The sequence below is a fragment of the Carassius gibelio genome, chromosome A23 (genome assembly GCF_023724105.1).
Source record: "Carassius gibelio isolate Cgi1373 ecotype wild population from Czech Republic chromosome A23, carGib1.2-hapl.c, whole genome shotgun sequence".
Classification (NCBI taxonomy): Eukaryota; Metazoa; Chordata; class Actinopteri; order Cypriniformes; family Cyprinidae; genus Carassius; species Carassius gibelio.
In genome coordinates this window covers 7,225,784-7,244,837 of record NC_068393.1, presented here as the reverse complement: position 1 = coordinate 7,244,837, position 19,054 = coordinate 7,225,784, and the positions used below count along the sequence as shown (strand labels likewise).

At 36.5% G+C, this 19,054-nt stretch overlaps 1 long non-coding RNA gene across 1 annotated transcript; it reads right to left on the bottom strand.

The window, feature by feature from the left end:
* Positions 1-6,034: 6,034 nt before the first annotated feature.
* Positions 6,035-8,061, bottom strand: LOC127944395 (uncharacterized). Its single transcript, XR_008150348.1, has 3 exons — positions 7,909-8,061; positions 6,358-6,453; positions 6,035-6,159 (listed from the first exon to the last, which is right to left on the bottom strand). It is a non-coding gene; the product is annotated as an uncharacterized LOC127944395 (long non-coding RNA).
* Between the last annotated feature and the right edge of the window lie 10,993 nt (positions 8,062-19,054).

Sequence of the window (19,054 nt, the reverse complement as noted above, 5' to 3'; positions counted from 1 at the left end):
TCACAAAATCCATACACAGAAAAAGTTTAAGCATATTCATCATTGATGGATGAGATCAACATTTAAATATGAAATTTGTAATTTTAAATTTTTAACTAGAATGTACTTTAAATATGAAAAATGCAAGTAAGAAGCAGCAATCAATCTGATCAATTATTTTATATATTTAAAAAAAACATATATAAGAACAGACTAAATTATAGCAAAGGAATTAGACATTTATATTGCATAATTATAAGACTGTACAATAAACAGTAATGCTTGCATTGTCTGCATGCACTCACTTTACTTTCCAACACAAAGATCAACAAGTTTATGTTTTGATAAACAATGTTTCCAGCCCAGAATTAAGTAAGCAATACTGTTTTGATCCTCCTAAATATGTCTTAACATGTTTGAGAGTGTTTGAATTGCATTATATTGCAAACAAGATTGTGTCACGGGCCAGCAAAGAAAGAACAGGGTCTGGGTCCAAATGCAGGGAAGATTAACTTTAACCCTCTGGAGTCTAAGAAAAAAAAAGCCAACACGGCAAAAACAAAACCAAGATGCAAAAAAACACGAGAACCAGTAACACTTACAAGACGTTGAGGTGACAAGGTGGGGCGGGGTCAGAAAAGAGACAGGACAAAAGCACATGGCACCAAACAAACACAACACTCACAGAAGACTGTGACAGAAAGACATAAGACTGTGACAGAAAGACAGAAAACTGTGACAGATTGGATATCAATTTATATAAACTGTTATGGTTCATGAATGGTCATGGATCAAATTAAAGTCATAACACTTTATTTTCATAGTCCCTTTTGAATATTCTATTGACAATATAAGTATTGCACTTACATGTCAACTAACTCTCATTATAGTACTAATAGACTGTCTGCTTAATTTCTAATTCTGATGCTCTCCCAGAATATGTTTGACTGACTACAAGTAACTTTGCAAGTACATCAACTTATTCTAACACTCTAATGAAAGCAGGTACAGTCGTGGCCCAAAATACTGGCACCCTTTGTAAAAGTGACCAAAGAAGGTTGTGAAAATTCATTGTTAATCCTTTTGATATTTTATTTAAAAAAATATTCACAAAAATGTATCCTTTCATTGGATAATAAGAAATGAAAAATTTTTCTCAAATGCTCATTGGACACAATTATTGGCCCCCCTAGAAATTTTTATGAGTAAAATATCTCTGAAGTATATTCCCATTCAAATTCACAATTTTGAGCACTCAAGCTTGATTATAAACATGAAATTATCCAGCTATGGCTATGGCTACCTGTTTCACAGAAAAATAAAGAGGAGGGAAAACAAAGCCCAAATTCCCTTAATCATTCATCACAATGAGAAAAACCAAAGAATGTATTTCTGATGTGATAATTGAGATAATTGAGCTTAACAAATTGGTGAAGTGGCTTTAAGAAAAGAGCTAGAGCAGTGAAAATTCCCATTTCCACCATCAGGGCAATAATTAAGAATCTCCAATCAACATAAAATGTTACAAAACTGCTTGGAAGAGGACTTGTCTATATCGTCCTAATGTGTGGTGAGAAGGAGAGTTTGAGTAGCTAAAGACTCGCCAAAGGTCACAGCTGGAGAACTGCAGCAAATAGCAGAGTCTCTGGTTCAGAAAACCTTTTAAAAAAAGTCAAACAGAACCTACATCAACACATGTTGTTTGGGAGGGTTACAAGAAAAAGTATCCTAGCTCATTCAAAAACAAACTAAAGCATAATTCAGTTATCAGCCAAGACTGGAACTTTAAATGTGAATGGCTTCTATGATCAGATGAAACCAAAAAAATGATTTTTTTTTAGCAGCAAACACTCAAGATGGGTTAGGTGAACACAGAGAGAAAAAAGTAACCCATGTGCACAATGAAATATACTGCTGTATTTGTTTTTTTCTGGGCCTATATTTCTGCTGGAGGCCCTAGACATCTTGTTTAGAAACATGGCATCATGGATTCTATCAAATACCAACAGATAAAAAATCAGTAAGTGACTGTTAGAAATCTTATAATGGTCCATGTTTTGATCTTTCAACCATACAATAATCCAAACACAAACCTCGAAAACAACACAGAAATGGGTCACTGAGCTCAAAACCAAGCTTCTGCTATAGCCATTCCAGTCCTCTGACCTGAACCTTACAGAACATGAGAGGAGTGAACTGAAGAAGCACCAACATGGAGCTGGGAATCTAAAGGGTCTGGAGTGATTCTGGATGAAAGAATGGTCTCTGATCTCTTGTCAGGTGTTCTCTAACCTCATCAGGCATTATAGAAAAAATAAATAGACCTGTTAATCTGGCAAATGGAGGTTTCAAAAAGTACTGAATAAAAGGGTGCCATTAATTGTGGCCAATGTGTATTAGAAAAAAAAACATTTATTTCATAATGATATTTCCCCCTGTTTTAAATTCTTATTATCCAATGAAAGGATACATTTTTGTGATTTTTTTATATAAAAGTGCAAAACGATTAAAGCAGATGAATTTTCACACCCTTCTTTGATCATATTTACCAAGGGTGCTGATATTTTTGGCCACGACTGTAGGTGCAACAACGCAACAACATAAATTTCAAAAGGAACCATAACAATAAAGTGAAACCACTATATTAAATAACAATTAAAAAAAATAAAATAAATTGATGTTATAATTTGACGTTGTTTGGATGTTACCATTATGACGCCTTGAAAACACTGGATTATGGTTGCCATACCTGATGACTAAATATCAGTATTTGATGTCAATCTGACGTTGGTTTAAGAGGTTGACTCGACGTTGGATTTTGATTTGCTAATGCCACAACCTAAAACTAACTACAGATAAACATCAAATGATGTTTTAATTTGAAGTTGTGTGGACGTTGCCATTTTGACGTCTAGAAAACATTGGATTATGGTTGCCATACCTGACGACTTAATATCAGTATTTGATGTCAATGTGACGTTGGCTTGAGACGCTGTCTTGATGTTGGATTTTGGTTAGTTAATGCCACAAACTAAAACTAACTACAGATCAACATCAAATGATGTTTTAATTTGACGTTGTGTGGACATTACCATTATGACGTCTAGAAGACATTGGATTATGGTTACCATACCTGACGACTAAACATCAGTCTTTGATGTCAATGTGACGTTGGCTTGAGACATTGGCTAGACGTTGGATTTTGGTTAGTTAATGCCACAACCTAAAACTAACTACATATCAACATCAAATTATGTTTTAATTTGACGTTGTGTGGACATTGCCATAATGACGTCTAGAAGAGCTTGGATTTTGGTTGCCATATCAGACGACTAAATATCAGTATTTGATGTCAGTGTGACGTTGGCTTAAGACGTTGGCTCGACGTTGGATTTTGGTTAGTTAATGCCACAACATAAAACTAACTACAGATCAACATCAAATGATGTTTTAATTTGACGTTGTGTGGACGTTGCCATTATGACGTCTAGAAAACGTTGGATTATGTTTGCCATACCTGACGACTAAACATCAGTTTTTGATGTCAGTGTGACATTGGCTTGAGACGTTGGCTCGACGTTGGATTTTGGTTAGTTAATGCCACAACCTAAAACTAACTACAGATTAACGTCAAATGATGTTAGAATTTGACGTTGTTTGGACATTAACATTATGACTTTTGGTTGCCATACCTGGCGACTAAATATCAGTATTTGATGTCAATCTGACGTTGGCTTGAGACGTTGTCTTGACGCTGGATTTTGGTTGGTTACTGCCACAACATAAAACTAACTACAGATCAACATCAAATGATGTTTTAATTTGACGTTGTGTGGACGTTGCCATTATGACGTCTAGAAAACGTTGGATTATGGTTGCCATACCTGACGACTAAACATCAGTTTTTGATGTCAATGTGACGTTGGCTTGAGACGTTGGCACGACGGTGGATTTTGGTTAGTTAATGCCACAACCTAAAACTAACTACAGATCAACGTTAAATCATGTTTTAATTTGACGTTGTTGGGACGTTGTCATAATGACGTCTAGAAAAAATTGGATTATGGTTGCCATACCTGACGACTTAATATCAGTATTTGATGTCAATGTGACGTTGGCCTGAGACGTTGGCTCGATGTTGGGGACATTGGCTTGAGACGTTGGCTCGATGTTGGGTTTAGGTTAGTTAATGTCACAACCTAAAAACGAACTAAAGATCAAAGTCAAATGACGTTATAATTTGACGTTGTTTGGACTTTAACATTATGACTTTTGGTTGCCATACCTGCCGACTTAATATCAGTATTTGATGTCAATGTGACGTTGGCCTGAGACGTTGGCTCAATGTTGGGTTTAGGTTAGTTAATGTCACAACCTAAAAACAAACTAAAGATCAAAGTTTAATGTTGTTTGGACGTTAACATTATGATGTCTTGAAGACGTTGGATTTTGGTTGCCATACCTGACAACTTATTATCAGTTTTTGATGTCAATGTGACGTTGGCTTGAGACATTGGCTAGACGTTGGACTTTGGTTATTTAGTGCCACAACCTAAAACTAACTACAGATCAACATCAAATGATGTTTTAATTGGACGTTGTGTGGAGGTTGCCATTATGACGTCTAGAAAACGTTGGATTATGGTTGCCATACCTGACGACTAAATATCAGTATTTGATGTCAATGTGACGTTGGCCTGAGACGTTGGCTTGACGTTGGGTTTAGGTTAGTTAATATCACAACACAACCTAAAAACAAACTAAAGATCAAAGTCAAACGATGTTTTAATTTTACGTGTTTGGACGTTACCATTGTGATGCTTTGTAGACGTTGGATTTTGGTTGCCATACCTGACGACTAAATATCAGTATTTGATGTCAATCTGACGTTGGCTTGAGACATTGTCTTGATGTTGGATTTTGGTTAGTTAATGCCACAACCTAAAACTAACTACAGATCAACGTCAAATGATTTTTTAATTTGACGTTGTTTGGACGTTGCCATTATGACGTCTAGAAAATGTTGGATTTTGGTAGCCATACATGACGACCTAATATCAGTATTTGATGTCAGTGTGACGTTGGCTTGAGACATTGGCTCGACGTTGCATTTTGGTTAGTTAATGCCACAACCTAAAACTAACTACAGATCCACGTCAAATGATGTTTTAATTTGACGTTGTTTGGACGTTGCCATTATGACTCCTAGAAAACGTTGGATTTTGGTTGCCATACCTGACGACTAAACATCAGTTTTTGATGTCAATGTGACATTGGCTTGAGATGTTGGCTCGACGGTGGATTTTGGTAAGTTAATGTCACAACCTTAAAACTAACTACAGATCAACGTCAAATTATGTTTTAATTTTACGTTGTTTGGACGTTGCCATTATGACGTCTAGAAAATGTTGGATTTTGGTTGCCATACCTGACGACTTAATATCAGTATTTGATGTCAGTGTGACGTTGGCTTGAGACGTTGGCTCAACGTTGGATTTTAGTTAGTTAATGCCACAACCTAAAACTAACTACAGATCAACGTCAAATGATGTTTTAATTTGACGTTGTTTGGATGTTGCCATTATGACGTCTAGAAAACGTTGGATTTTGGTTGCCATACATGACGACTTAATATCAGTATTTGATGTCAGTCTGACGTTGGCTTGAGACGTTGGCTCGACGTTGGATTTTGGTTAGTTAATGTCACAACCTAAAAACAAACTAACGATCAAAGTCAAATGACGTTAGAATTTGACGTTGTTTGGACATTAACATTATGACTTTTGGTTGCCATACCTGGCGACTAAATACCAGTATTTGATGTCAATCTGACGTTGGCTTGAGACGTTGTCTTGACGCTGGATTTTGGTTGGTTAGTGCCACAACTTAAAACTAACTACAGATCAACGTCAAATGATGTTTTAATTTGACGTTGTTTGGACGTTGCCATTATGACGTCTAGAAAACTTTGGATTTTGGTTACCATACCTGACAACTTATTATCAGTTTTTGATGTCAATGTGACATTGGCTTGAGACATTGGCTCGACGTTGGATTTTGGTTAGTTAATGCCACAACCTAAAACTAACTACAGATCAACATCAAATGATGTTTTAATTGGACGTTGTGTGGACGTTGCCATTATGACGTCTAGAAAACGTTGGATTATGGTTGCCATACCTGACGACTAAATATCAGTATTTGATGTCAATGTGACGTTGGCCTGAGACGTTGGCTTGACGTTGGGTTTAGGTTAGTTAATATCACAACACAACCTAAAAACAAACTAAAGATCAAAGTCAAAGGATGTTTTAATTTTAAGTTGTTTGGACGTTGCCATTATGATGCTTTGTAGACGTTGGATTTTGGTTGCCATACCTGACGACTAAATATCAGTATTTGATGTCAATCTGACGTTGGATTGAGACATTGTCTTGATGTTGGATTTTGGTTAGTTAATGCCACAACCTAAAACTAACTACAGATCAACGTCAAATGATGTTTTAATTTGACGTTGTTTGGATGTTGCAATTATGACGTCTAGAAAATTTTGGATTGTGGTTGCCATACCTGACGACTTAATATCAGTATTTGATGTCAGTGTGACGTTGGCTTGAGACGTTGGCTCGACGTTGGATTTTGGTTAGTTAATGTCACAACCTACAACTAACTACAGATCCACGTCAAATGATGTTTTAACTTGACGTTGTTTGGACGTTGCCATTATGACGTCTAGAAAACGTTGGATTTTGGTTGCCATACCTGACGACTTAAAATCAGTATTTGATGTCAGTGTGACATTGGCTTAGGACGTTGGCTAGACGTTGGATTTTGGTTAGTTAATGCCACAACCTAAAACTAACTACAGATCAACGTCAAATGATGTTTTAATTTGACGTTGTTTGGACGTTGCCATTATGACGTCTAGAAAACATTGGATTTTGGTTGCCATACCTGACGACTAAACATCAGTTTTTGATGTCAGTGTGACATTGGCTTGAGACGTTGGCTCGACGTTGGATTTTGGTTAGTTAATGTCACAACCTACAACTAACTACAGACCCACGTCAAATGATGTTTTAACTTGACGTTGTTTGGACGTTGCCATTATGACGTCTAGAAAACGTTGGATTTTGGTTGCCATACCTGACGACTTAAAATCAGTATTTGATGTCAGTGTGACATTGGCTTAAGACGTTGGCTAGACGTTGGATTTTGGTTAATTAATGCCACAATCTAAAACTAACTACAGATCAACGTCAAATGATGTTTTAATTTGACGTTGTTTGGACGTTGCCATTATGACTGCTAGAAAACGTTGGATTTTGGTTGCCATACCTGACGACTAAACATCAGTTTTTGATGTCAATGTGACATTGGCTTAAGACGTTGGCTCGACGTTGGATTTTGGTTAGTTAATGCCACAACCTAAAACTAACTACAGATCAACGTCAAATGATGTTTTAATTTGACGTTGTTTGGATGTTGCCATTATGACGTCTAAAAAACGTTGGATTTTGGTTGGTTAATGCCACAACCTAAAACTAACTACAGATCAACGTCAAATGATGTTTTAATTTGACGTTGTTTGGACGTTGCCATTATGACTGCTAGAAAACGTTGGATTTTGGTTGCCATACCTGACGACTAAACATCAGTTTTTGATGTCAATGTGACATTGGCTTAAGACGTTGGCTCGACGTTGGATTTTGGTTAGTTAATGCCACAACCTAAAACTAACTACAGATCAACGTCAAATGATGTTTTAATTTGACGTTGTTTCGACGTTGCCGTTATGACGTCTAGAAAACGTTGGATTTTGGTTGCCATACCTGATGACTTAAGATCAGTATTTGATGTCAGTGTGACATTGGCTTGAGACATTGGCTCGACGTTGGATTTTGGTTAGTTAATGCCACAACCTAAAACTAACTACAAATCAACGTCAAATGATGTTTTAATTTGACGTTGTTTGGACGTTGCCATTATGACGTCTAGATAACGTTGGATTTTGGTTGCCATACCTGACATCTTAATATCAGTATTTGATGTCAGTGTGACGTTGGCTTGAGACGTTGGCTCGACGTTGGATTTTGGTTAGTTAATGCCACAACCTAAAAATAACTACAGATCAACGTCAAATGATGTTTTAATTTGACGTTGTTTCGACGTTGCCGTTATGACGTCTAGAAAACATTGGATTTTGGTTGCCATACCTGACGACTTAAGATCAGTATTTGATGTCAGTGTGACATTGGCTTGAGACGTTGGCTCGACGTTGGATTTTGGTTAGTTAATGCCACAACCTAAAACTAACTACAGATCAACGTCAAATGATGTTTTAATTTGACGTTGTTTGGACGTTGCCATTATGACGTCTAGAAAACGTTGGATTATGGTTGCCATACCTGACGACTAAACATCAGTTTTTGATGTCAGTGTGACATTGGCTTGAGACGTTGGCTCGACGTTGGATTTTGGTTAGTTAATGCCACAACCAAAACTAACTACAGATCAACGTCAAATGATGTTTTAATTTGACGTTGTTTGGACGTTGCCATTAGGACGTCTAGAAAACGTTGGATTTTGGTTGCCATACCTGACGACTTAATATCAGTATTTGATGTCAATGTGACGTTGGCTTGAGACGTTGGCTCGACATTGGGTTTAGGTTAGTTAATGCCACAACCTAAAACTAACTACAGATCAACGTCAAATGATGTTTTAATTTGACGTTGTTTGGACGTTGCCATTATGACGTCTAGGTAACGTTGGATTTTGGTTGCCATACCTGACGACTAAATATCAGTATTCGATGTCAATGTGACGTTGGCTTGAGACGTTGGCTAGACGGTGGATTTTGGTTATTTTATAACACAACCTAAAAACAACCTAATATCATCGTCAGATGATGTTGGTCTTGGACGTCAATTTAACGTTGTCATTAGACGTTGGCTTGACATTGAATTTTGGTTACCTGACGTCGCGACCTAAATCTAATCTAATATTAACGTCATATGACGTTGTGTGCCTGCTGGGTATGACCAGGGCATTGCTAAAATGAATGTGTGAGTTTTTTTTACAGAATGTTATTGTCGCTGCTGCAAACTCCCATATAAATAATTATTCAAAAAAATATAATTTCCCTGCAGCCAGTGGGACCCCTTTCCAATATAGGCCCCTGGGCCTCACCCCCTTGAAGCCTGTGCATCAATGCCGCCCGATCATAACTCCAGCAGAGCACACAAGAAATACCTCAACAAACATTTCTAGCTTTAAAACGATAAGACAGTCAATTTTAGTTTGAACCAGAGGAACCTTAATGTGTGCACATCAACAACATATAGAAGGAAATGCCTTTTCATTTCTCTCTTCATTGTAGTTTAATCACATTTCCACATAAAATAAATGAAAAATCTATCACAGGGTTCTTCAGTTTGAAACCAAAAATAAACCTGACTGAAGTTGTTATATCAAACAGTTTTTAAACCGTTTAAGGTGGAAAGACAATTTTTCTTTTTTAGCCACATGAGACCAGCCTCTCGATCTGACATGTGGTGAACCAACATCCTGTGAGCAGAGTCTTTAACAATCATGCAGAAGTGGGGCTGCAACAAATATTCTCAAAAAAAAAAAAAAAAAAAAAAAAAAACACCTGAAAAGAAGTGATGTCAAGAATGATTTGTGCAATCATGGGTGGTGTTTGAGAACCCATGGCTGATGGGAACAACAGTAGTTTACTTTTTTTTTTTAACTCTTTGGAGTTTTTTTGTGGTTGTAACCTAGTGTGGATTATGTCAACCAACAACATCTAGTTCTTACATTATACTAATAACCCTTTTTACATAGGAACTTACATGTAGTTTGTATTATTATCATTATTATTGGCAGTGCCCGAGTTATTAGTGATTCTATTGTAACCTGACCACAGGTTATTTTATGTTTTTACAACTGATTACAATATCTCTTGGTTCTGGATATATAAGCGAAATGGCAAAACAGTACTTTGGGATTCTGTCACCAGAAAAAACCCAAACAGTGTGTGCAAGTCTCTGAAGCTCTGCATTCAAATCTCTTATGCTGCTATGTGTTTCTCTGCTGTCAAGTATGCATCACTCATTCTTAGATTCAGCTTTGAGCAGTTGATGTTATGTATTTATCTGGATTTGTGCTGAATTAATTCTGAATTGGATTCTCATTGATTAATTATGTGAATAGCATTATATATTTTTTACCTGACAAATAAAATGTAATATTTGATTTATTCTGCACTCTTCTGAAATCATTATGATTAGTATATTAAGTGGAGTTTGGTATTACCACAAATCTGCATCCAGGATAGGTCAAACTGAAGGCCCAGTGAATAGAGCATGTGGCACATCATGTGGGATCTTTTTTATTTCTATCTATAACTGGCTGAGCAAGCTGTAGCTGCCTATGGAAATTAAACTTATTGTATGAGTGAGCATGTGCCAACCGGTTTAAAGGTATTTGATCACTCCGCATCCTTTGACTAAACTCAGAACTGGACAGTTTGTGATCGTGATACCTGTGCCGCCCATGCAAGGCTCTAAATGATACTAGGTCCCTAATGAATGAATAATTAAAGAAGTAGGATGTCCAGAAAAATCAAATATCTAAATTAATACATAATCAATATTTGTGATGAGTATTTAATTAGAAATACAGATCTACATTTAATGATTACTTGAAAGTGGAGTCAGATTAAACACAGAGCTAGACAACATTTGAAACTAAATCCTGATTAATTAAGTGAACTTTGTAGAAGTGCGAGTAAAAGACCTGCACACATTGCACCTTTGCCCATGCCATTGGATTCTGTCATTGGGCCAATTGGGTGGACCTTACAACATGCCCTGCGGTAATGCTTTGACTCATTCACCATATGATGTATCCTAAACCATACCATGTTGGTTTGTTTGGCCAGAGAGAACTGCCCCCTAGACAGGTTTTTTTTTTCTCCATTTCTGTTACTGATGGAGTTTAGGTTCCTTGTCACTGTCATCTCTGACTTGCTTAGTTTGGAACTCTTAAAATTCAGCAATACTATTAAATTGACTGTACTGACACCAATGATTGAGAGCTGAACTGAGCTGGATGATGGCTCACTGTTATCTACAGGATTGCTTTACAGCTGAATTGGATCATAATTCTTGTTTATCACTTTTTTCTGTACTTCACATATTTTATATGTAAAAAAAATATATATATATGCACAACTCTATAGTTAAGGGCATACTGATTCTGCTTAAAACTGTTATATGATCAGAGCTGTTTTATACATATACCGTTTTAATTGAGTTTTAATTGAGGGACTGAGTAATAGTTAAGATCATATCTGATATATCACAATACAATCAATAGCTAAATAGCACACTATTAGTAGTCTATGACTAATGGTACATCTTGTCCCCAGTGTTTTTAGTAACTGGTTTCATCGGTAGCATATGTGTACCACTTAGTACCAGTTAAAGGGGTCATTGAATATAAAATGAACTTTTGTTGTTGTTTGAACATAACTGTGTGTTGGAACACAGATCTAAACATAATGATAAAAATTCCCTCAGAGTTATTTATTTTTTATTTTTTTTATCATTATTTTAAAATGCCCTTTCTTATATCAAGCTATTCTGAGATTCCTGTAGTTCTGCACAGGCCACTCTCACGATAGTTGATTGACAAGTCCGTCTTTAGACCCCTAAGTGAGCTGTGAGCTGTCCTCCATTGTGTCTACTCTGGTGCAGGGGAAGACAAGAACATCTTAGATTAACCCATTTAGGCACCAGGTTTTTTTTTTTTTTTTTGTTAAAAAGAAAAAAAATTTGACATCAAGATTTCCAAAGCTTGTGTCTTGAAAGGGCTTAACAATAGAGATCTACTGTAAATTAGAAAAATGTTGTGCATGACCGAAAGTTTATGTGGGGTGTAAGTATACTCATCTAATTAGCATATTATGTCATCGTGGCAGCCATCTTGAATTTCATAATATTCAGGAAATAGCGACAAAAATGGCGACAAGACGTCATCCTTAATAAAATAGCCTGTAGATCCTATAGAACTGCATGCTGAAAACAGCTGATTCTAAGAGTGTTTTTTTAACACTACCATTGACATTTTATCCAAAGTATGTTATAGACTTTTCATAAAGAACCCAAAGAATCATATCAAGTACATATAGAGTAGTACTGCATCCTTCATAAATCCAAAAAGTCTTTAGTTTTATTATATTCATAAGAGAAAGATAGTCTGTACTGATTTTTCCCGGAAAAACACGACCGGCTGGAGGCGTGACGTGTGGGCGGAGCTAAAGAATCACGAGCGCGAATAGGCTTTTGCGTTGAGAGCATGTGGAAGCTGTGACATTACCGTGAGGGAAAACCCATCATCCAAAACAAACCATGGCTAACAGTCAGATTCAGCCGTTTATTTATGATCCAGAATCAGATCCAGAGGCTAAAACTGAACGAAAGCAGCAGCAGCAACGACTCGCTCCGAGCGGGGCTCGAACCCGGGTCTCGGCATGGGAGGCGGACGCACTAACAAGGAAGCAGAGATATTTGAAGCAGTTTTACTCACCGCCTGCGGTTCCAACACATGATCGTGACCCTTTTTCGTTGGGATTGCATCATCCTTAAGAAATAAACGATACGCAAATCCGGCGTCAAACTGGGCCTTGTGAACAAGCATCTTCGAAATGCAGGGAACAAACACTTGCACAACTCCGTTGATGCTCTGTAAAAATAAACCCCATCCACTGGTCCCTTAATGCTGTTTTTTTTTTTTTTTTTTTGGTAATCTGTGCAGGGTTGTCTTGCCCTGGCAACCAAAAACACACTCCTTTTGTGACTTTTCGCGACGCTCTCGCTCTGATCAGTGAAGTCTGTTGTGCTCTCAGTGCTCTGCTATACAGGAGCGCACGCTCTTCCGGCAGAAGTGCCTTAGGACCCATATGAGGAAATTCCGCTCCATCTAACGTCACACAGAGCCATACTCGAAAAAAACTTTCCGAAACTTGTGACAAACCGGACGGAGTATTTTGGGAACAAAAATACTCCTTCAAACGTACAACTTAATTTTTGAAACTTTGTCCATGTTTAGCATGGGAATCCAACTCTTTAACAGTGTAAAAAACTCAGTATGCATGAATAGCATTTCAACCCCCCTTTAAACAAGTCAATACCAACGTTTGGTTTATTAATTTGACCATCCTGCCAGTTTATCAGAAACAGACCAATGACAGCATAATGTAAACCTAAGGTCTATTTAAAACACCTCTGTTTAAGTAAAAATTTACATAGGATTTTTGTTAACTGCAGCATTAATATCCAATGAAAAAATCAAAAATGGCACAGTATACTTTAGACGTTACACTATACCACAGAGAAAAAAAAAAAAAAAAAAAAAAAAAATATATATATATATATATATATATATATATATATATATATATATATATATATATATATATATATATATATATATATATAGATCCTTTTATTGCAAACACCCAATTACAAAGAGGATTTTAATCAGGAATGAACTACAGTGACACTTGACATACATGTCAATATGCAATATAAAACCTTTTTCTTTTGCTTTCACTAATGCTTTGAATCAAAACAGGAAACTATCCAATGTTTCTTACTTTTTTGGGTAAATAATTCAAAGAAGCAAGTCAGAGCCTTCCTTACTGTGCACACATCAGCTCATCCTCCTTCACCACTGTAAACATCTACAACAGAATTACAGAAGAAAGTGTGTATGACCAGGAAACTCCATTACCCAGAATTCATCTGTTAAACTACATCTGTTTTGCTTCTCCTCAACAGATTAACTACAAAAGACAAAGACTGATTTGAGATAATTACATCAATCTTTACAATTATTGTTTTTCCCATTATCAAGATATTAAGTACAGCAGTATTGAAATTATTAGCCACAAAAATATTGATCATGTGACATGAATGATACCCTACACCAGCAATCATGTGACTTCTAGAAGGAAGGTGTGCTGGTACTTGCATGTAATAGTTTTCCTATAGCCAACTTAAAATGTCTCTTTTGACTTGAATAAACAATGGCCCAGCAAAGCCCAAAGATGCAATGTTTAGCATATACAAATAGCTGAATTTCATCCACCTGTTAAGTATGATGTCAAGCAACCATTTCAAGCCCAAGTTACTTATACAGTGCATGGGACTGAATTTTTGTCATACAAGTCCTCTATCGAATTTATTGATTGATTGATTGTAGTTGAAAATCTGTATGCGTGTAGCCCAATAGTTTGTTCACAAGGTGGCGAAACTGTCTGTTGTTTCAAAGTTAAAAAGGGTGACAAAACAACAACAAAGACAACAAATAAGGACCTATTCATCGCTCATAATTTCTTTAGAGAAATAGTGCAGACACTGGATAAAGATAAATCTTCTTAGCGTACATGTGTTAAGCGTTAGGGCTCAAAATACACAGAACATGAGGTTAGAAAACTTCTGGCTGCAGACATACAATACATGCATGCTATGCTGATCAAGAAATTTGCCATGCACACTGTATGCAAAGATGAGTTAGTTTCTTCATCAGAACAGATTTGGAGAAATGTAGCATCAAATTACTTGCTCATCAATGGATATTTGAGTGAAAACCATCCAAAACAGTTCTAAACGAATTTGATTTTAGTGGACAACAGGGGATAGACTTTTCCATTAGAGAAAGCATTACTTTGGGTTATGGACTTGTAATTTAGCCAGAACCAGTTAGAAGTATAAAATATAATGTATGTATTTTATATAACATTTATTTATTTATTTATTTTATTATTATTATTATTATTATTTATTTATTTATTTATTTATTTATTCATTTTACAAATACAGTATTGTTCAAAATAATAGCAGTACAATGTGACTAACCAGAATAATCAAGGTTTTTCGTATATTTTTTTATTGCTACGTGGCAAACAAGTTACCAGTAGGTTCAGTAGATTCTCAGAAAACAAATGAGACCCAGCATTCGTGATATGCACGCTCTTAAGGCTGTGCAATTGGGCAATTAGTTGAATTAGTTGAAAGGGGTGTGTTCAAAAAAATAGCAGTGTGGCATTCAATCACTGAGGTCATCAATTTTGTGAAGAAACAGGTGTGAATCAGGTGGCCCCTATTTAAGGATGAAGCCAACACTTGTTGAACATGCATTTGAAAGCTGAGGAAAATGGGTCGTTCAAGACATTGTTCAGAAGAACAGCGTACTTTGATTAAAAAGTTGATTAGAGAGGGGAAAACCTATAAAGAGGTGCAAAAAATGATAGGCTGTTCAGCTAAAATGATCTCCAATGCCTTAAAATGGAGAGCAAAACCAGAGAGACGTGGAAGAAAACGGAAGACAACCATCAAAATGGATAGAAGAATAACCAGAATGGCAAAGGCTCAGCCAATGATCACCTCCAGGATGATCAAAGACAGTCTGGAGTTACCTGTAAGTACTGTGACAGTTAGAAGACGTCTGTGTGAAGCTAATCTATTTTCAAGAATCCCCCGCAAAGTCCCTCTGTTAAAAAAAAGGCATGTGCAGAAGAGGTTACAATTTGCCAAAGAACACATCAACTGGCCTAAAGAGAAATGGAGGAACATTTTGTGGACTGATGAGAGTAAAATTGTTCTTTTTGGGTCCAAGGGCCACAGGCAGTTTGTGAGACGACCCCCAAACTCTGAATTCAAGCCACAGTACACAGTGAAGACAGTGAAGCATGGAGGTGCAAGCATCATGATATGGGCATGTTTCTCCTACTATGGTGTTGGGCCTATTTATCGCATACCAGGGATCATGGATCAGTTTGCATATGTTAAAATACTTGAAGAGGTCATGTTGCCCTATGCTGAAGAGGACATGCCCTTGAAATGGTTGTTTCAACAAGACAATGACCCAAAACACACTAGTAAACGGGCAAAGTCTTGGTTCCAAACCAACAAAATTAATGTTATGGAGTGGCCAGCCCAATCTCCAGACCTTAATCCAATTGAGAACTTGTGGGGTGATATCAAAAATGCTGTTTCTGAAGCAAAACCAAGAAATGTGAATGAATTGTGGAATGTTGTTAAAGAATCATGGAGTGGAATAACAGCTGAGAGGTGCCACAAGTTGGTTGACTCCATGCCACACAGATGTCAAGCAGTTTTAAAAAACTGTGGTCATACAACTAAATATTAGTTTAGTGATTCACAGGATTGCTAAATCCCAGAAAAAAAAAATGTTTGTACAAAATAGTTTTGAGTTTGTACAGTCAAAGGTAGACACTGCTATTTTTTGAACACACCCCTTTCAACTAATTGCCCAATTGCACAGCCTTAAGAGCGTGCATATCATGAATGCTGGGTCTTGTTTGTTTTCTGAGAATCTACTGAACCTACTGGTAACTTGTTTGCCACATAGCAATAAAAAATATACTAAAAACCTTGATTATTCTGGTTAGTCACATTGTACTGCTATTATTTTGAACAATACTGTATGCAGCTTTTCAATTCAGAAGACATTAACTGATGGACTGGAGTGGTATGGATTACTTGTGCACTATTGTGATGTTTTTATCAGCTGTTTGGGCTCTCATTCTGACGGGACCCATTCACTGCAGAAGAACTATTGGTGAACAAGTGATTAAATGCTACATTTCTCCAAATATGTTCTGATGAAGAAACAAACTCATCTACATCTTGAATGGTGAACAGATATTCAGCAAATGTTCATTTTTTGGTGAACTATTCCTTTAAGCATAACCACATGTGGGCTTGACATGCTTGACTTCGACCCTGACTTCCTCATTTAACATCTTCAAAATTCATGTTTGAGGTCTGACTGCATGTACGTTTTTTACACATTAAATTAATAATTAAAAGCCTACTGTTTGTAGTTTTAGGATACTTTGTGCATTTTTTATAGCCGGCCTTTGAGGGCTAAAAAAATTATTGTCAAGTAAAAAATATTGATTTAACCTGTACTTTATCACAGCTAGGTTTTAGGAGTTGCGCGTTTGTTAAACAAACACAAGTCTTTCAATGCTGGGAAACCAAACAAGTGTTAACTTAATGTGTTGTCCCGCAGTGTGTGTCTGTCAGTATTGTGCGGTTTCTGTTCTCTGCTCTCTGCAAGGCCACAGTTTCATTTTTAGTCCACAAAGCCACTAACACTTTGGCCTCTTTGAGAGGGAGTGGCTACATTCTCACAGTTTCCAGGCTCCTCTACGTAATTGAGTCTCAAAGGAAAAACCGCTGCTTTCACAGCAGAATGTACAAACAGATGTCTGCAATGATGTTTCGTCATGTTGTTTTATGCGTGTTCCCACTTCAGCTTGTACAGTATTTGCTGTCAGTTGAAGAATATTACATGTGAGATAAAACATGTGAGTTTGGTATAAATCTATATAAAGGTCAATGTGTGAGTTCTGTCATTTGTTTGGTGTTTAAAACTATTCAAACCTGATGCTGCTCATGCCTTTCTTACATAGGAGTTCCTGTTCATTCAACAGGATTTACAGACCTTTTAAAAACCAAGTTACTACATAACAGACATGCTTTTGATGCACATCTAGAATTTTGAGATCAGTCGTTCAGAGATATTTGAGTTTGCAATTATTGTAAGTGTCAGTGCAGTTGAGTGCATAGTAAATGCAATAGTAAATTTACTTTTGCATTTTTGGAACATTGATTGATTGATTATTCGATTGCAGCTGCAGTGTGACAGAGTTATTGCAATGCAATAACATTATTTCTTATTTAAAATAATATTAACTAATAATTAGGCCTATATCTGATAAAGATGAGAATAATAGTATATGCATATACTACAAAATAAAACAATAAATATATAAACTTAAAAAAAAAATCTATATACACACACACAAACAAACAAAAAAAATCACAGTTTTATACACACACACACACACACACACACACACACACATCTTTCAATTAATCAGTCAGCACAAAAAAAATATTTAATAAATGCTCGCTTGCTATTGCTTTCCTGAATAAACACCTTAAAGCATCAATGCCGCAATAATCAGCTGAAAATGCACCTTGTAGCATTAGCGTGTTTAGCAAAGTACAAATGATCCCGCGCTGACATCTGACCTTTAGCTTACAGGCAACTGTAAGCCTCACCAAGGGCATTCTTGACCCTACAAGTGTAGACACCACCGTCCAAGCTGGATGGTTTGCAGATTTTGAGTGAGCACACTCCCTGGTTGTTGATCTGCCTGTATTTGGGACTATCTCCTATGAGCATCTGATTCTTCAGCCACTCGATCTTAGTCTGCAAACAAAATACATATGATTTCAACTGACGTGGCATCAACAAACATAAACAAGTCATTCACAAATTAACCATTTAACACATTACCGTTTAAACTCTCTCAATTATATACAATCAATTTTAAAAAAGTGCAATTAATACATGGAGAACAACCGAGAGACATTTATTAATCCACAGTAATGCTGTTAACTGCTGTAGCTGAAGCTATTCCCAACTGCTCCGGTAGCCTCATTAATTATATCCCTCACACATACTTAGAGGCATCATGATTCTTATATAAAATGTCACACGTCTCAGTCCCTGAATTTCTGCCTATTCGAGGTACATCCACTGGAACAACATGTTACTGCACCTCATGGGTCAACTTTACAGAAGCATTTTCACATTTTGTTAGCATTTAACCTTATGGTTCTATCTGATGTCCCACTGCTCCATGGGTAACTTTCCAGAAGAGAGAAAAATGGATTGGTCTTGGATTGTCAAAAAAGGAACATGTGTACATTATGGACTCTCCTGTTCAGTCAGCATGTGGACTTTCAAAAATAGTCAATGAAAACACAAGTCAAACACAAATAAGACTGTCCCAGATGAAGTTATAAAGCTAAATAATGGACAAAATAATAATAATTCCATTAAGTTATGAAAACATACTTTTTAAATGGGCAGAAGTTTGCTCTATATAAATATCCTGTTGAGAAGCCATTACATTGAAGCACTACCAGGCCAAACAGTTTAGAGCAAAGTGAGGAAAAGT